Genomic DNA, 19590 nt, shown 5'->3' with positions numbered 1-19590 from the left:
TCATGAATGCTGAGCATTCACTGTTAAAATATACTAATAACATTGATAGACTTGTAGAAGCCTAAAATCAAATATTTATTAAATATTTATATCCATATCTTTTCATAGCTTGGTAATTCATTTCTCTAGCATTAAATAATATTCCATTGTTTGCATGTACTACACTTTCTTTGACCTTTCACTTATGGAAGGATATGTTGGTTGCTTCCAAGCTTTTGTCAGTTATGAATAAAACTACTATAGACATCTTTGTGGGTATAGATTTCATCTTCTTTGGATAAATACCAAGAGCTGCTACTGCTGAATCATCTGGCAAGAATATGTTTAGTTTTGTAAGAAACTGCCAAGTTGTTTTCCATTCTTTATTCTCAATACACATGGAAGAACATTCCTGTTGCTCCACATCCTCACCAACATTTCGTGTTCTGTTGTCAGTGCTCTGGATTCTGGGTATGTACTGGTGTCTCTTTTTTGTTTTAATTTGCATTTTCCTGATGACATATGATGTGAAGCATCTTTTTATATGCTTATTTGCCATCTGTAATATTTTCTTTGGTGAGGTATCTGCTAAGGCCTTTGGCTCATTTTTAATCCGGTTTTTCCCCCATTGTTGAGTTTTTAGGGGTCTTTGTGTATTTTTGATTAACAGTCCTTTGCCAGATGTGTATTTTGCAAATTTTTTCTCATAGTCTGTGCTTTGCCTTTTCATTCTCTTGGCATTGTGTTTCACAGAGTAGACATTTTTAAATTCAGTGCTTGTGCTTTTGTAGCTAAAGTTATTGCGAAAACCAAGGTCATTTAAATTTTCTTCTATATTACCTTCTACATGTTTCATGTTTAGGTTTATAATCCAATCTGAGTTAATTTTTGTGAAGAGTGTAGGATATCTGCCTGGATTTATTTTATTTTATATTTTTAGATTTAGCTTCACCATTGCTACAGAACCATTTGTTTAAAAGATTGTATTTTGCTCTCTTGTATTGCTTTTGCTTTTCTATTAAATATAAAATATAATTGATAATATATATTCTGTTGCTTTAATCTAGTCTCTCTGTGGTATTACAATATCATGCTTACAATTATCGTTATGGTAAACTTTTTTTTAAGATTTTATTTATTTATTTGACAGAGAGAGAGATCACAAATGGGCAGAGAGACAGCCAGAGAGAGAGATGAGGAGAAGCAGGCTCCCTGCTGAGCAGAGAACCCAATGCCGGACTCGATCCCTGGCCCCTGGGATCATGACCTGAGCCGGAAGGCAGAGGCTTAACCAACTGAGCCACCCAGGTGCCCAATCGCTTTAGTAAACTTTGAAGTCAGTCCTCAGTCTTTGTTCTCCTTCAACACTATGTTGACTATTGTGAGTCTTTGCCTCTCCATATAAACTTTAAAATAAGTTTGTTAATATTAAAAAAAAAGAACTTGCTGGAATGCATTAATTTTATAGATAAACTTGGAAACCAGTGACCTCTTGAGCTTAGCAGGAGATAGACCATGGACATCAGTTGTCACAGTGGTGCCTCTGGCAGAACCTATTGCAAATCCCTAGGCAAAATGAGACCTCAAGGATCTGAGAGAATGTCTAAGAAGTACTTGATACATCCCTTGGGTATGGTTTATTGAAGTGTCCACCTGTCTGAAAGCTGGGGAATCTAGATAAGGGAGGGAAAATTAGTTATGATAAAACATATCAACAAACATCAATAAATTTTGTAAAACTAATTGTCATGGCTCATATACAATATGACCAACAGAGGGACCATCAGAAGGAAAGCATCAGTTATGTTTATTGTGAAATTTTTTATTCAAAATAAAGCAATGTGAGGGGAAGACACAATGAGAAAATTACCATTTTTTAAATGGTAAACATCTTACAAAATGGAATAGGTTTTATATTCTAAGTAGTATATTGAAAAGTAAAACATTGGGGCGCCTGGGTGGCGCAGTGGGTTGGGCTGCTGCCTTCAGCTCGGGTCATGATCTCAGGGTCCTTGGATTGAGCCCCGCATCGGGCTCTCTGCTCCGCAGGGAGCCTGCTTCCCCCTCTCTCTCTCTCTCTCACTGCCTGCCTCTCTGCCTACTTGTGATCTCTGTCTCTCAAATAAATAAATAAAATCTTTAAAAAAAAAGAAAAGAAAAGTAAAACATTAAAAAATAAAATTTCAATGAAAAAAATTATTTAATTTTTAAAAAGGTTAAAAATAGCAGAACCATTTTTCTTATAACTGGAAAATACACTGTATATACATCTATCAAAATAACTTGTCATGGGGGAGCCTGGGTGGCTCAGTAGGTTAAAGCATCTGCCTTCGGCTCAGGTCATGATTCCAGGATCCTTGGATCGAGGCCCACATCGGGCTCTCAGCTCAGCAGGGAGCCTGCTTCCTCCTCTCTCTCTCTGCCTGACTCTGCCTTATTGTGATCTCTGTCAAATAAATAAATAAAAACTTTTATAATAAATATTTGAAAAATAACTTGTCATGTCTGGAATCAGGAGCATATGGAAAAAAATAATATCTGAGGACAATACTTCTGCCATGTTTTGTGCCTTGCTAATATTTTTAAACAGTCAGGCAACTTTTAGCCTTATTGAAATACCTGCTAAGATACCTGCAGTGCCTTTTGGAGCCCTATGACTATAAAAATTAATTGCAAATATTCAAAATGTTTACTATGGTGTCACTATTTAGGGCCACCACCAAGTATGTTTCAGAAGTAAGCATAACTGTTACTCTTCCATAAGGCAAAAGGGCATATTTTCAGGAGTTCCATCTGCTGTACCAGGAGGTGAATCAAGTAATGATTTTTGTCTATAAAATAATTCACTTTTCAATCTAACATTCCTCATTCCACATTATAATAATAAAAACTAGGAGGAGACTAAAACAAACAAACAAATACAACTACAACAACCAGCTTTTCCTACAGTGGAAAAGTAAATATAACCTTAGGAGTAGCCTAAAATTTATTTTTAAATATTTTAAGATAAACGTTTTTGTTAGAAAACCATATATTTTATATTACTAAGAAATAACAGGCAACGTTTTATTAACTTCTAAAAAGTCTAGTTACTTGTATTTATCTATTAACTCATCTCTTTATGAAGTAGAACATGATCACACCTCTTGTATCTACCCAAGTTTGTATGCTTTGGTTGTTTTATGTTTGCTATTTCCTTGCTTAATTTTTACAATATTTGATACATAATAGTATCTTTAAGTCCATCTATGATTTCACAGAATTTGTTTGAACTTCATAAAAATGTACTATACTTTTTGCACTGTCCTTGTTTTACTTCTCTATTAGCTTTCCAAGTTTTATTCACTTTAGAGTGTGTAGCTATCATTTATTTTTACTCCTCCATAATGCTATGTTTACAAATTTGTATTTATCTGTACTTTTAAAAATATCTTAATTATATACCATTTCTCATCTCACGTAACACTCATGTTACTTCTACACTTATCAGATATTATGTAACTGAAAACCACAACTCAGCAACAATAGAACACCATTTTTCAAAATTAAATGGCTTACCAGAATTCTTTAATTCTATCCTTTATTTGTATTAGATGACCCTTTATTCTGGTATTTGGCATTGTTCATATGGAGGAAAGCTTATAAGTTGATATTCCATAAATAGAAGGATTTTTATGATCGATTAATTATTTTCATTTAGAATGCATAGAATATGGTTGATTTAATATTTCTTTCTTACTCTCTGCCTGGAACATAGTGCTATCTATGCAATAGCCACTAAAATATTAAGTTAATTACCTAGACTTTAAACTGCATATTAATAGGAATAGCATACAGAACTCTTCTCAGATTGGGACACCTGGGTGGCTCAGTCAGTTAAACGCCTGAGCCTTTAGCTCGGGTCATGATCTTAGGGTCCTGGGACTCAGTTCTGCAACAGATTCCCTGCTTAGCCGGGAGTTTGCTTCTCCCTCCTCCTGCTGCTCCCCCTGCTTGTGCTCTCTCTCACTCTCTCTCTTACAAATAAATAAAATTAAAAAAATAAATTCTTCTCAGATAGCTAATATAGAATATCGTCTTTGTATTCATCAAAGGGAAAGTGCCATATAATAATGAAATCCAGACTACTTCAAATTCATTTTTTAACCAGTAAGAAAGTACTGGAAACAAGCCAAAAATGTCTTCAATGAATTAAAGAAATAGATTGATTTTCAATATCTTAATGTTTCTAATGTTAAATTGCAAGATTTTTATACTAGATATCAGTGTAAATATTCATTATACAAGGATATTCTAAAAATAAACCTGAGAAAACTACTTGACATATATGATGACAAAAACCAATGTCAGTTTGGGTAAAACTTACAACACCTACCACCTGAAACTCTTGTTCTATATGGTGCCATCTTGTGATGCTGGGCAGCGGCAGTGAGCCACAGCTTCCAGTCAGCTAGAAGATTACAGGGGTGAACACCTGATATTCTTACAAGCATTCTATATATAGAATATATATATTCTTCTTTTTTTAGTGTAATATTTAATAAATTGCATGTGATATTTGATACTTTGTTATAAAATAGGCTTTGCTTAAGATGATTTTGCCCAAATGCAGGCAAATGTAAGTGTTCTGAGTATGTTTAAATAAGCTTAAGGTAAGCTATGATATTTGATTGTTTAGGGGTATTAAATGCATTTTCAATTTTTTATGTGTTTCTCTGTACATAGCCCCCTTGTAAGCTGAGGAACATCTCTATATGTATATGTAGCCTTGGTATGGCTTACATATTATTGGCATGAAACATCTAGAACAGTACGTGTGCCATAGAATTGTCTACAACATCAAACAAGTTTCTTGAAAACTTGTGCCAAAGGGGTTATGTCTTTAAGGATTCTTATTTCAGAAGGGTTCTCTCAAACGTAAGATTTTTCAGAAGTTAAGTGAAAATCTGACCAAACTAAACATTTTTCCATTTTCCCTAGTGAGCAAAGATAGCTAAAATCTATCTGCCATTTTCAACACTGTACTCAACGATTGTAATTCTAATTTAAGAACAGATTATTTATATCAAAACCACATGTTGGCCTAATCTTATACAATATTCATAAGTCACACTCAGACCCTTGGACACTTTTATTTGTTGAGTCTATATGGTACTACGGACATTCATCTTTTTTGACCTCATAGCTTCATGTATGTCTATACTTTTGAAAATACATGCATCATAGTTCCATTGTAAAATGTCTGGGTTATAAAATGTGCTATGCTATCAAAATGGTAATAAGAACATACAAATGACCTGATGTAATGAACTGGACCAGATTGCCAGATATCACATTGCATACCAGAAAGATTCAGTGGTAAGTTTTAAAATGGCCAGCTATACACTGACTGAATTATAACTCATTTAGCTTCTTTCTTTGTGTACAGTATTATACATTAGTCAGTATTATAGTAGATAAGTACTTTGGACAGATGTAAATATGCTGTAATAAAAAATGTTTTTCTTCTTTCTTTTAGTCCTTTTTACTTGTAAGACTAGCCACAAATACCACGCCTCCCCCAAAATAATTTGCAATCCAAATTTATCTCTAAATGAATTTATTGCACAGAAAAATATGTATATATATATATATATATGTATATATATATATATATACACTTACAGAAGACATGTTCAAAAATAGTTACACAACAGCAGGGCCCTAAATGTAAGCAGTATAGTTGTTTTGTTTTGTTTTGTTTTATTTCTTTTAAAAAAAGAGGTTATGTGAAATATTAGGATTTTATTTCCAGGCGTAGTATTTCAAGACAGTTAACTACACCTATGGTGTCAACAGCCTCTTGTTGGCAGTATGATTTTATTGGCTCCATGGAATAACAGCAAGAATTTACTATTGCTTCTTTCTTTTATGACACACACAGAAAAAAAAAATTGACACATTTGCTCAAGACCAACCAGAATCATTTTAACCTATCAAAATTGATGGGAGGCCTTCACTGCCAAAGTCACTGCTGCGTTTTCACAATTCACTGCAGACAATCTGCTACTCCCATTATGATAAAGGAGAGCAGAGCCATAATCAGGGAAGAAAGCTAGATTAATACTTGTAATTATCATTGAATTATTTAGCCTGCTATAGGATTATTATTATTAGTGTCATTTGATAATTTTCTCTCATTTTATTAAACACAACTGTGAGTAATTACGCTACCTAATATTTCTCTGTATTGGCTGACTAGCTAGCAAACATTCATGAAAATATCCATTAGCCACACATATAAAATGCTGCATTATGATGCTGTTGAATCAGAACATACCACTACCTGATCCTGTAGCTCTTTGGGGATTTGCAAATCAATTAATTCTATGTTTATTGGATTCTTCCCATACAATTAGAAAATTTATAATCGAGTCCATGAACATTATTAGTTTTACCATTTTAAACCAGCAATCACACTTTGATTTTTACAACAAAAGCAGAAATATAAACACACACATTTGGATCAGTTTTCTCTTAGTCTGTCTGGACTTCAAAATCCTATTCCTCAAGATGATGCACACCAAAGTTCTGGATTAAACAAGAAATTAGATGGCACCTGAACACTTGGTTTAATATTCTCAAAAGTATTATGCAACTTCTTTCTTACAATATGACATTGTTTTACAAAGATCCACACTTTTATAATGTTAGTATTTATAATAATCAATAAAGTCAATTAATCATGATTAAAAATCAAACATAAAAATTTCTACTTTTTGCTTTTGCCCCCTCCATTTAGAACTTATTTATAGCCTGATAATTCAAAGGTCCCTATGTTTATGAAAATCAGGACAGAAATAGCTCTAAGATCCCATTCAGAACTTGATATTAATCTAAGTCTTTTGGCTCCATTTATCCTGAGAGCAAAGAGTAGGACAAAGGATTTGAGTACTGTTAGTTTATCTGGGAGATTATCCAAGGTAGAAAAGAATGGGAAAGTGATACAGTGAAGAAGCAACTTTGTCAAAGAGGTACATTGTTGATATAATTGTTGTGGATAGAAAATGAAGGCTTGCTTTTACTGAAAGGTCCTGAGAAACTTCTTTAAGTTGTCCTCATGAAGACCTGAAAACTGACAATTTTACCTATGGTTCTTATTTCCACTTCACTGAGAGCTGTCCTCAGAGGACATTAACTCTCCTACACTTTTGGGTTGTGTTGGAGACATTCCAAAATGAGAGAGAGAACATGAGATCCTATCAGTGTTAAGTAACTGCAATTTCCCATGGAACTATCCACCACAGGTTTGGCTATAATCAGGTGTTGGGCCTTGATATCAGAGGGATTTGAGGCAGTATCATTTTAGGTTAATCATTATATCTGAAATTTCCAAAAACTTCAACTGATGAAACTTTGATTATAAACCTATAAATATAACAATAAATCTACAGTATTCAAATTATTTTCATAGAAATACACAAACAAAGCATCAACTGATTAATATTTAAATGTTACAAAATACTGAACTGAAAGAATTTGGTCATATAACAACGTGTAAGAAGTAGAGCTTAGGTTTAGGTTAGAAGTCAGGATGCATTTGGGACTCAGTTAAGAAATTGAATGGAGGGACGCCTGGGTGGCTCAGTGGGTTAAGCCACTGCCTTCGGCTCAGGTCATGATCCCAGGGTCCTGGGACCGAGCCCCAAATCAGGCTCTCTGCTCAGCAGGGAGACTGCTTCCTCCTCTCTCTCTGCCTGCCTCTCTGCCTGCTTGTCATCTCTCTCTGTCAAATAAATAAATAAAATCTTAAAAAAAAAGAAATTGAATGGATGTCTGACTATCTTATAGGTTTGCTAAAAATCAGTGACTTTGTGTTCACGTGTGGCTATGCGGGAATTTTTAACTTTCTCTAAGAAGTTATTAGATTGATTATATAATGGCAGTAAAGGATGGGGAAAAGCAAAGTACAAACCCCATAAAGACAAAGACACTGAGTATGAGAAAAGAGTAATAGATAAGAAGAATCAATGCATTTGAGGAAAATGGGAATTGAAATACACAATGATTGTTGATTTTTTTAGATGCAGAAATCAAAACTAGCTTGCAAGAAGGAAATAACAGAAGACATGTTGTGAAAAGGCAGTAACGTGGAATAAAGGAGTAGGGAGAGCATATCAGGTAATTTGGATAGGAAGGAGTTAGGAGATAACTGCTTGATAAATTTTATATGGCCCACTTAAATGCACAGATTTCTCTTCTTTAATTTATATGGAGAACAGGGTGTCGTTTCTCTTCCCTTTCAGAGCACCCGAGGTGTACTCTTTCAGACTGAAAACCTGAAAAGCTCAGGACTCAGTTGCTTAAGCACAGCTGAGAGGACATATTTCAATTAAGATTTACAGTTTGCTGTAGGTAGTAGAGTGTCAAAAGTGGTTTAACCATATTTTTCATTTAACAAGAAGACTACAGAGAGTGTTTTCTGGTGTTGGTTCAGAGTCTTAAGAAAGTCAAGTGAACTATCTTAGAGGTTTTCATGGCTTTTTATTCACAGTTGCAAAAATTGCTGTTGGAGTTCTCACTATTAAGCCCACATTTCTGGCAGAAAGATAGAGGTAAAAGAGAATGATATCTTGTACGACTGATACTTTGTCATATGGTTACAATGTAACTAGAAAAGAGACAATAAAATATTTGATGTTGTTTTAAGTTTCCTTGTTGTCAATCCCTCAGTGCTTTCTGATACTAAAGGAAAAAGTAGATGGATATTGACCTGGCAACTATCAACACCTGTCAGTCTCTATTGGATAACCAATATCTCTATAATCTCTTCTTCCCAGTAAAAAAAAAATAAAATATATTCATAACCCACACTGTGCCATCTCAAGTTACTGCACCAAGATAAAATTACAATGATTTTCAGTTGTTCCAAATGGACAGAATACCCTTCCTTATGATATCATGTCTTATAAGATAGATAATTGGCTTGCTACCAATATACCCAGATGAGACTGTGGAAGAGACAGGAAAAAAATAATAATATTTATTTATTCCTTGGGTTGACCCTGTTTACACAGATGCATTACTATTAGAAAAGGTTGGTTTGGGACATTGGAATGAATTTACTTAATGGGTCTGTATGTAATTGGGTTGGAGAAAATTTTTAATTTCTACAAAAATTATTAGAATTCTATCTTATTCCCTTTTGATAATTTTCACATGTTAACAAAGCCAACGTTTTTGTCTAGCAGACAAGATCTTAAATCCTAACAAAACTCAATTTTTTCCTTTTTTTTTTAAGTTTGAGAGCCTCATGTTCTCTCATGCTGCTTTAAATACAACTCAAAAAAACAAAAGGAGCTAAATGGGGCAGTAAGCCCAGACTTTTTATTTTAATTTATTTATCTTATTTTTAATTAAAAAATTAAAGATTGTATTTATTTATTTGAGAGAGAGAGAGCATGAGTGGGGCAGGGGGATGTAGCTGCAGAGAGAGACTGAGAAGTATACTCCCTAATGAGCAGGAAGCCCGATATGGGGCTCGATCCCAGGATCCTGACTGAGATCATGACCAGAGACAAAGGCAGATACATGTGCAAAATCCCTTTTTTTCTGGGAAACAATACTTTACAAGAGATGTTTGAAAAAGTACTGGGGAAACAACTTTAATCAGAGATACAAAAATTTAATTGACTTCTGTAAAGCTACAGGGATCCAAATGATGGGAATCCCAGGCCGTTTAGGTTGTGGACCACAGAGTATTCTTCTCTGTAATATTTTATTTTCTTCCATGTCTACTAACTCCAGTCCAAGTTCACTGATCTCTTTTTAGATAGTGCAAAACATGGCAAAGAATACCAAACAAGTGCCCAATATTCTACATTTATTACATCATTTCTAACATATAGAAGTGTGTTACCAAGGCTGGTTCTGTGAACAAACCTAGTTATGCTAAAGTGTGTTTTGTTCTCCAAAAATTAAATTCATGATTATCACACAATTATAAAATACTTGTGTCAAGAATTTTTATTCAAAAATTAATAAGAGAAGCAGATATTAAAACTAGTTCACATGGTTATTTGGGATATAAGCAGAGTTGTGCAGCAGAAGTGCTCTGGGCCCATAATTTGGGTTATAGAATTTATGTTTTCTAATGAAAAATCACTAACTTGCATTATTGTTAACAAGAATCCTGTGCATTACCATCAGTTTTCTCCATTATAACCTCTTGCTCTACAGTTTGTAAATAACTTTGTCAATAGCAAGCTAATAAACGGGGTGACTCCAATGGATTGAGATAATCTCCAGAGTTTCTGCTACATAATGAACAGGACTCCATTGAAAGGACACCTAAGAGTTTATTTTGCCCAAAAATTTGATCACTTTTTTCACTGTCCTTACCTATTTTCCAAACCTAGTTCTTTTCAGTCTACAGACAACCCTGTATCTGACTGACTTGTTAATTCTGGGAATGTCTTGCAGATTAATTTGCTTGCCCGAGGTGGTTCCTCTAATTGATGTCTAAGAACCCTAATTAGTTAAGAAAACTTTTTTTTTAACATTTTCATGGCTATTTATTATTATTATTATTATTATTATTATTGCTAATATCTCTATTATAAATAATTCACAAGGGCATCTTTCTGACAAAAGACAAAGAGCTGGCTACTAGTAGAAAAAGTACATTTGACTCTGTCAGTGAAAGTGGTAAAGGGATTTGAGAAAATAAGGCAAAGCAGTGGAATTATGTGTTAAAACTTTAAATATTATAGACACATTTACTTAATTTCTAATACTGCTTATAATTAAAAAAGATGTTTTCCATGAACCACGCATTACAGCAAATATATTGTTTATACAGATTAAATTTTCATCAAAAGGGACGCCTGGGTGGCTCAGTTGGTTAAGCAGCTGCCTTTGGCTCAGGTCATGATCCCAGCATCCTGGGATCGAGTCCCGCATCTGGCTCCTTGCTCGGCCGGAGCCTGCTTCTCCCTCTACCTCTGCCTGCCATTCTGTCTGCCTGTGCTTGCTCTCTCGCCCACTCTCTCTGATAAAGAAATAAAATCTTAAAATAAATAAATAAATTTTCATCAAAAAATTATAAGTGTATTTTTTTGTAGGATCATGATAAGCATTTTGCAGATGAGAAAAGTGAAATTTAGAAAAGTATGTCTCTTCAAATCCCTCATACAATATCTGGCCTAGATAGAAGGATATACTATCACAATTGAGGAAGATAATTGAGATTACTTAAAATGATAAACTTTACTGTATAGGGTTTTTTACAAGTTTGCCACAGATTCACATTTTTTAAAATATATATCTATTTGTGTAAAGAGAATGCACTGAGAAGTAAAAAGATAGTGATATATCAGTGCTACCAACTAATGGCTATAATATCATCACCTTATTTATGAACAATGAAACAGTGTGTAATATTTAAATAAATTTAAATAAATTCCTATTTATTTTATATATTTATAAATTTAAATGAATTCCTATTTATTTATTATTAAAGAAATTCCTCTAACAAACAGTATGTTTTGAAGGTTGCTAGCAGGAAAGTGTTGTACGACATGGAAGTAATCAGAAAATGTGATCTAAAATTCTGCTTTCAAGGGCGCCTGGGTGGCTCAGTGGGTTAAAATTCTGCTTTCAAGAAGCTATAACAGTAAGTACTGAGCATTAGCTATTATATGCTATGGATGAATAACTGAAATCTACATTTGAAACTATTGGTACACTATATGTTACCTAATTGAATTTTAAAAAGTTAATAAAAAAAACCACTATTTTATAAAACAATATTCCCAACAGGCTCTTTTGCTTTAAAATACTCACTTTGTTTCCTCTCCGAGAGAACACCAAATGGCGGATGACGCCGGTGCTGCGGGAGGGCCCGGAGGGCCCGGGGGCCCTGGAATGGGAGGCCGCGGCGGTTTCCGCGGTGGCTTCGGCAGCGGCATCCGGGGCCGGGGCGGGCCGGGGCCGTGGTCGGGGCCGGGGCCGAGGCCGCGGAGCTCGCGGGGGCAAGGCCGCGGACAAGGAGTGGATCCCCGTCACCAAGCTGGGCCGCCTGGTCAAAGACATGAAGATCAAGTCCCTGGAGGAGATCTATCTCTTCTCCCTGCCCATCAAGGAGTCTGAGATCATCGACTTCTTCCTGGGAGCCTCCCTCAAGGACGAGGTTTTGAAGATCATGCCTGTGCAGAAGCAGACGCGCGCGGGCCAGCGGACCAGGTTCAAGGCATTTGTCGCCATCGGAGATTACAATGGACACGTCGGTTTGGATGTCAAGTGTTCCAAGGAGGTAGCCACTGCCATCCGCGGAGCCATCATTCTGGCGAAGCTTTCCATTGTCCCTGTGCGGCGAGGCTACTGGGGGAACAAGATCGGCAAGCCCCACACTGTCCCGTGCAAGGTGACTGGCCGCTGTGGCTCTGTGCTGGTGCGTCTCATCCCCGCCCCCAGAGGCACTGGCATTGTCTCGGCCCCTGTGCCCAAGAAACTGCTGATGATGGCTGGTATTGACGACTGCTACACCTCGGCCAGGGGCTGCACTGCCACCCTAGGGAACTTTGCCAAGGCTACTTTCGATGCCATCTCCAAGACCTACAGCTATCTCACCCCTGATCTCTGGAAGGAGACTGTGTTCACCAAGTCTCCCTATCAGGAGTTCACGGACCATCTTGTGAAGACCCACACCAGAGTCTCTGTTCAGAGGACCCAGGCTCCAGCTGTGGCTACTACATAGTTTTATACAAGAAAAATAAACTGAACTAAAGCTTGAAAAAAAAATACTCACTTTGTAATGAGAGTCATTACTTTTGTCTAGCCAAATCTTATAGCACTGTTTATCCCTTCCCTGCTTTATCCCTTCCCAGTATCAATAAAGGCTCACTTGGGTTACCTAGAAGCCATGAGAAAGCTTGTAATAGATCTGGCTGGTTTTCACCAGCAATTTGACCACCATGTGCACAGGGAAGTCTATTGATAAAGGCTTTATTGCAATAAGTTGCAAATACATGGATGATTTTGAATTCTCTTTCTTGAGGTCTTGTTTCATGATAATAAATTTAGGGTGGCATATTGGAATGGATGTTATTAACATATCTTCATAGTTATAAGCACATGGAATTGTAAAATAGATGAATGAATGTGGCATTACTGACAACTGTCCTCATTTTGAAATCAAATTACAGTGTACTAAGATGAGGAAGCAAAGCAGATTTGGGATTATGAGTGAAATAATTTTAAAAAGTATTAGGGGTATGATCGGACTATTGGGTAATTCAGTAGAAAAATGTCTACTGATTGAGATTCTGTGTTCCCTGATTTCAGAGAGAAGTTAAGATAAATAAGTAACACGAGGAGACTAGGAAGCCAAACATAAGTGATAATTTTGTGCCAGGGTGTGTATACATCTGTTTATCTTCTTGCTTTACCACTAAGGTTGCTCCTAGAGCAGAGTTTAAATATGTGTTGGAGCTAATCTCTGTGGATTACACAAGAAACCACATCCTACAGCTCTCCCTGAAACACCCCTTATGATTTCAATGTAATTTGGTTTTTGCATTTTTAGAAATAACAAAATACTTTGCAAACTCATCTACTTTATTACCATCACAAGTGAGTCAGCTGACTCCACATTTTAACACAGTGACAGTCACAGAGGAATGGAGGAATGAGTAGAGTTATCAATATATGTGCTTTTAAGAAGTATGACAGGGTAGCAGCTATTTCCAGGAACCAAAACATGGGTCAGCAGCTGTGCAGGAAAAGTGATGGAATAAATGACTCATTTCAGAGGAGTTCTATAACATATTAGTTCTATAATGTATCTTCAGCCCCCAATTACCCGCTTTGATCTAAAGATAAGGATTTACAGTTAAGGTCCCATTTATGATTTGACTGGTAGGGTCTGAATCATGTTTACTATTGTTTTGACTATTACTTGAAACCTATAGTAGTACTTGGGATATGTGTTGTGTATTCTGTGAACATGTGCTATTTTTAGATTAGATAATTTCTGTCTCGAACCCCTGTTCATTTGTTTGTTTTTGTTTATTTGATAGTGGTTTCAGTAAATGGATATATCTGAAAAATTGCAAAGCCACTATTAAAACAAGTTATTATTATATATAGCATGGAATTGCACATTCCTCCTTTGAATCCGACAGAGCTTCACCATATCCTTAACAATTTGGGAAAAACATGCTATTATTTTTCTTTATAAAATTTCTCCTGTTAGGCTGTGATGGTTGTCATCAGCAGTAACTCCTCTGAAGGCTTTGTCAAAAGAGTTGAAAAAATTGGAAAGGTGTGTGAATGAAGCTGTTTGTTGAATATAAAGAAAAGAGCATTGAAGTACAATTCACACTCTTACTTCTCCTTCTATGCTTTCAGATGTTTGTCATTTGAAAATTTTGCTTCTAGAAGAGATGCCCTATATAATTCTTACTTTAAGGAGCAAGTTGCTTTTATAATTTTTTTATTATTCTACCATTCCAGTATTTCCATTTAAATTAAATTCAATACCATTTAAAAAAAATCAAAAGTGCAGCCAGTATTCAATTCCTGGGCTAAATAATTTTAGAAAGCTTTGTGTTATTGAACCTACGGGGTTTTTATGTAGTTTTAACTCTTTCTTTCTGTGATTTTTCCCATTAGTCATGTAAGTGACTGCAATATAACAGACATTGAGGATAAAGAAGGACTGAATAGAACAATCCTTGGCCTCATGAAGTTGAGAATCTAGCAAGGGAGTCAAACAATTCAATCATTCAGAGACAATTTATTGAGTGCCTGGCCTAAGATGAGCACAACAAAACCCCAGCCCAGAGGAATCATTTTAATGGGAGAGATAGATAATAGGTAAGCCAACTTTAAAAAAAAAAAACGTACTGATTTTTCTTTAATAGAGATGCATATTTGAACTAAATAAGCACATTTTTAAAAGAGCAGTGATTGAGAAGAGGTTTTTAAACTGAGTGGTCCGAAAGGGCCTCCCTGAAAAAGTCTGTTTTGAACAGATTTCTGAATAATATCAGCTAGGAAGCTGCGTAAAAATCTCAGGGATGGGTGATTTTTCCAGTCGAAAAACTGTAAAGGCTCCAAAGTCACAATAGAGCTATAAGTTTCTCTAATAAAGTAACTTCTGACAAAGAATGAGAAGAAATAACTAACCCAGGTTTGAAAGAAAAGGGACAGACTTTCTATGGAATTCATATTTAATTAAAGCTCTAAAGGACAAAAATACAATAGAGCAAAATTCTGGTCACGCTGATATACCTAACGAAAGTTCATAAGCAAGGTGTGGGTAGCAAAGAGTGTGTGGGAATGTTGGTAAGAACAGTGGGGAAGAGTCATCCCTGAACATGTTCTTAAATGAAGCAATTCTTGGGTTGTATTAAAGGTTAAATTGGAGTTTGCCTAAGTGATTAGAGAAGGATGCCTCAGCTTATGGAAGTTCAAAGCCATAAAGATGTGATAAACTACTGCAGATATTTTCATGTATATTTGTTGTTGCTTCTAGTAATGGTGATCTAAAAACTCCTACTTAAGACAACTAAAAATCCAGACAAAATAGCTTTTAAAGTTAAAAATATCAGAATGATTATAAAAATAAGTGAGGGATTACTGGGCCAAAATACGAAATACAATGAGAGCCTAGAGATATATGCCCTGAAGCCATTTTAGCTATGAGAGCATTTGAAACTGCTAAAACACACTGAGCTGTGTTGTTCATAGACTCTTGATACTAGAGAAACAAAATTCAAAATCCAGCAGCAATCAAATTTGAGGACTTTGGTACAACCCAAATTTAACTTGAGATCCCCAAAGCACAAGGAGAAGCAGAAATAAGACTATAGCCTACCTTGCCTTCTGTGTAAACTGAGAAAGTCAATCACTGAATTTGGAGTATGATTGTCTTGTAGAGTCTCAGATATAAGAGAAAATCCTACCAAGGAGGACCATACCATTATTATAGCTCTTAATTATCCCTACTCAATAAGAGTTTCAAATATAATGTCTTGAACATAGCAAAATGTAACAAAGCACACAAAGAAAAACCATTAACAAGATTTGATAGACAAAATGGGATTAAGTATGATGTTAAAATGATCAATAAAGATTGTAAAATGGCTTGATTACTCTGCTCAAAGAAATGAGAGGGGAAGCAAATTGAACCAAAAACTGACACTAAAAATGATATTGAGAAAGGTTTTATAAATGAACCAAATGGATACTCTAGAACTTTAAAGATATGACAGCTAATTTAAGGTACCACAGGGGTGCCTGGGTGGCTCACTTAATTAAACCTCCAATTCTTTTTCCTTTTTTTTTTAACACCTTAATTTTATTTTATCTCTTTCATTTGGCTCAGGTCATGATGTCAGGGTTGTGAAATAGAGCCCAGAGTTGGGCTCTGTGCTGAGCCTGGAGTCTGCTTAAGATTCTTTTCCCTTCTTTTTCTATCCCTCCCTGCACTCTCACTTGCTCGCTCTCTCTTGCTTGCAAATAAATAGATAGATAGATAGATAATAGACAAAGAAAAATAAAAGCAGATTATGAAAATAAATATAAAGATTTTGAAATGAAAACAAGTTCAAAATAAAATAGAGAAGACCTACACAGCTTAAAGTTCATTCAGAAAATCTACTATTAAAGAAGTCAGTATGACACAATGTTAAGATATCAAAAGATTTGAGCATGCACTTTACAGAAAGGGTAATCCAAATGGCCACTCATATATAAAAACTGTTTATCTTTATTATGAATCTGGAATTAAATTAAATTAAATTAATAATAAATTAAAACCTAAAATGACATACTATTACACACTTACCATATTGGGCAACAGTAAAATTGCCTTGCAAGAATGTGAAAGAATGAAAGTGCCCATAATAAAAACATTTGAGGTAAGTTGGACAATATTTAGAAAACTTAAAAATAAAAATAAAAATTTGGTCCATTCCTAGAAATACAACATGGAACTAAATGAATATTTTCACCAGGATATGCAAACAGATGATTATAGCTATTTCATTCATAACAGCAGATCAGTAGTGGTCTATTTGCACAATGTTACATTAAATAAGAGAGAATATTAACAAACTGGGAGGAGGGGCTAGGTTGTTATCATAAACAGATCTTCTATGGTGCTGATTATGTTCTATTTCTCAAAATCTTTAAGTTAAAAAAGTTTTCACATTATATCTAGATAGATAGATGATAGATAGATATCCCAGAAGCTGCAATGCTAGGCTAAGACCAGGCTTTAAAGGGCTTTTCTATACTCTACTAAATACTTGAAACCATTCATTATATCATAGCTCAGTGTTCAAATCTCCATTTGTTTCCTCAGGTTCCTAATATTTACCTTAAGGTGACCTGATCCAGACTTTTGATCACCTTTGTCTAAATATTTCTATTTTAACAAAGTGCTTTTTAACACTGAGAGACTAAAACTTAGAAAAATACTCTTTTATCTTACTAGAGTGGAAAATATATAGTTACCCATTAACTAATGATATCCATGTCTACATTAGATCAATGACATTTTTAATTCTTGGGAGCTTTTGGTTAAATGAAATTTTTAAGCTTCCTTTAAATGAATCTTTAAGCCATCACCACATGAATAAAATTAAAGAACCAAATGAAAACAGGCCAAGTATTTACAGAGTAATAGAATGTGCAATGGTAAGAGTACAATTCTGAAATCATAAAGCCTAAATTAGTGTGATGCATTTTTGCTACCCATGTAATCATAAACCAGTTATCCAAATGTGTTAGCCTCAGTTTTTTCACCCATGAAATGGTGATGATAATACTTATGCTGCGTTGTTGTGTGTATGTGATGAAGCATGGAGCATGAGAATCTCATATTCCATGCTAAAATGATAGCTATTTTTATACTTATAATAATTCTAGTAATAATAATTAAATTGTTCAAAATGGTAATATTCATTTATATTGAGGCATTGTATTGACTATTCATAGACACATTTACCAAAATAAATTTCATTTTACTTTACCCCCTCTGAGGATATATATTCCCTAATTCAATATGAATCTCTTTATGAATAATAATTATCATAATAAATATGCTGATTTGTCTTCTATTTGTTTTTAGGGAGGTATCCTTTACTGTTGAACATGAAACTTAAGCAAGTCTGTCTTATTCAAAATTTGCATGCTGTTTTCTTATGAAACTAGATTATAGAGTTGTATGAAATAAATTCATGCAGTTAAGACATTGATGTTTGGAACACTGGGTGGTCAGTTTAGTATTTCAAAAGAAGATTTTAAATTTAAACCTTAAAACTGAGCTCTTTCAGCCTTTTTTATAGACCATCCTTCATGTTTCATAAGTACTCCTCCATTGTAAACTAAGTAATACTTTTTGTCACAGTGTATATAATGAAAATGGATTTTATATTCTATTATTTCAGAGTTAGTTGCAGTTTCTACTGCCTTACTTCATTTTTTGAAAAATAGATTAATTCTACAAAAAGTTTTTTCCAGGTTTATTGAAAAAAATCGACATATTTGTAAATTTAAGAAATGATTTCTTATAACATTGCAAACCTTTAACATTGTGTAAATTTTGTACAATTTGATAAATTGGTATACATCTTTATTGCAATATAATCTACATAAAAATGTTAATACATCTACTATCTTGTATAGTTGCCACTGTTTTTTATGCATTTATTATAAGGAATTTTAAGATCTACTCTCTTAGCAACTTTTATGTATATAGTATAGTAGAGATAAACTTCAGAGGTCTTGTGGGTTTTGTTCCAGACTGCCTCAATAAAGTGATTATCTCAATAAACTAAGTCAAATTATTATATTTTTTGGTTTCCCAGTGCATATAAAAAATTATGTTTCCCAGTGCATATAAAAAATAAAAACTATACTGCACTGTTCAAAAGCATTATGTTTTTAAAGAAAAACAATGTATATACCTTAAGTACACTAGTTCTGAGTTTTCAGTGGGTCATAATTACTGATCACAGATCACCATAACAAATACAATAATAATGAAAAAACTTGATATATTGCAAGAATTACCAACATGTGACAAAGAGACACAAAATGAACAAATGTTGTTAGAAAAATGGTGGCAGCAGACCTCTTTTATACAAGATTGCTATAAACTTTCAACTTGTAAGAATGTGATATATGCAAAGTTTAATAAAGGGAAGCACAATAAAAAAAAGTATGTATATCTTATTAACTATGATCATCATGCTGTACATTAGATCCCCAGAACTTTTTCATATTATAGTTGCAAGTTTGCACCCTTGGACCACCTTACTCCACCCCAGGTTCACCCCTTGTCAACTCAACTCTAAGTTTCCATTAGTTTTCCTTTTCCTCAGATTCTGTATGTAAGGGATATCATAATACATAAATTAAAAAAATATACAAAATCTTTGAAATATTTCACTTAGAATAATACCTTCAAGATCCATCCATGCTGTTGTAAATGGCAGTATTTCTTAATTTTTCATGGTTAAGTAGTATTCCGTAGTATATATTTACCATACTTATTTTACTCATTCATCCATTAATGGATACTGAAGTTATTTCCATCTCTTGCTTAGAGTTAATAATTTT

The 19590-nt window shown here is 34.5% G+C and overlaps 1 pseudogene across 1 annotated transcript; it reads left to right on the top strand.

Moving 5' to 3' along the window:
* Positions 1 to 11829: 11829 nt before the first annotated feature.
* LOC309857234 (small ribosomal subunit protein uS5 pseudogene) lies at positions 11830 to 12759 on the top strand (annotated as a pseudogene). The gene has a single exon. The product of its transcript is annotated as a small ribosomal subunit protein uS5 pseudogene (transcript).
* The last annotated feature ends 6831 nt before the right edge of the window (positions 12760 to 19590 follow it).

This window comes from Mustela nivalis, assembly GCF_964662115.1.
Source record: "Mustela nivalis genome assembly, contig: HAP1_SCAFFOLD_516, whole genome shotgun sequence".
Lineage (NCBI taxonomy): Eukaryota > Metazoa > Chordata > Mammalia > Carnivora > Mustelidae > Mustela > Mustela nivalis.
This window is presented reverse-complemented; position numbering and strand designations above follow the sequence as displayed.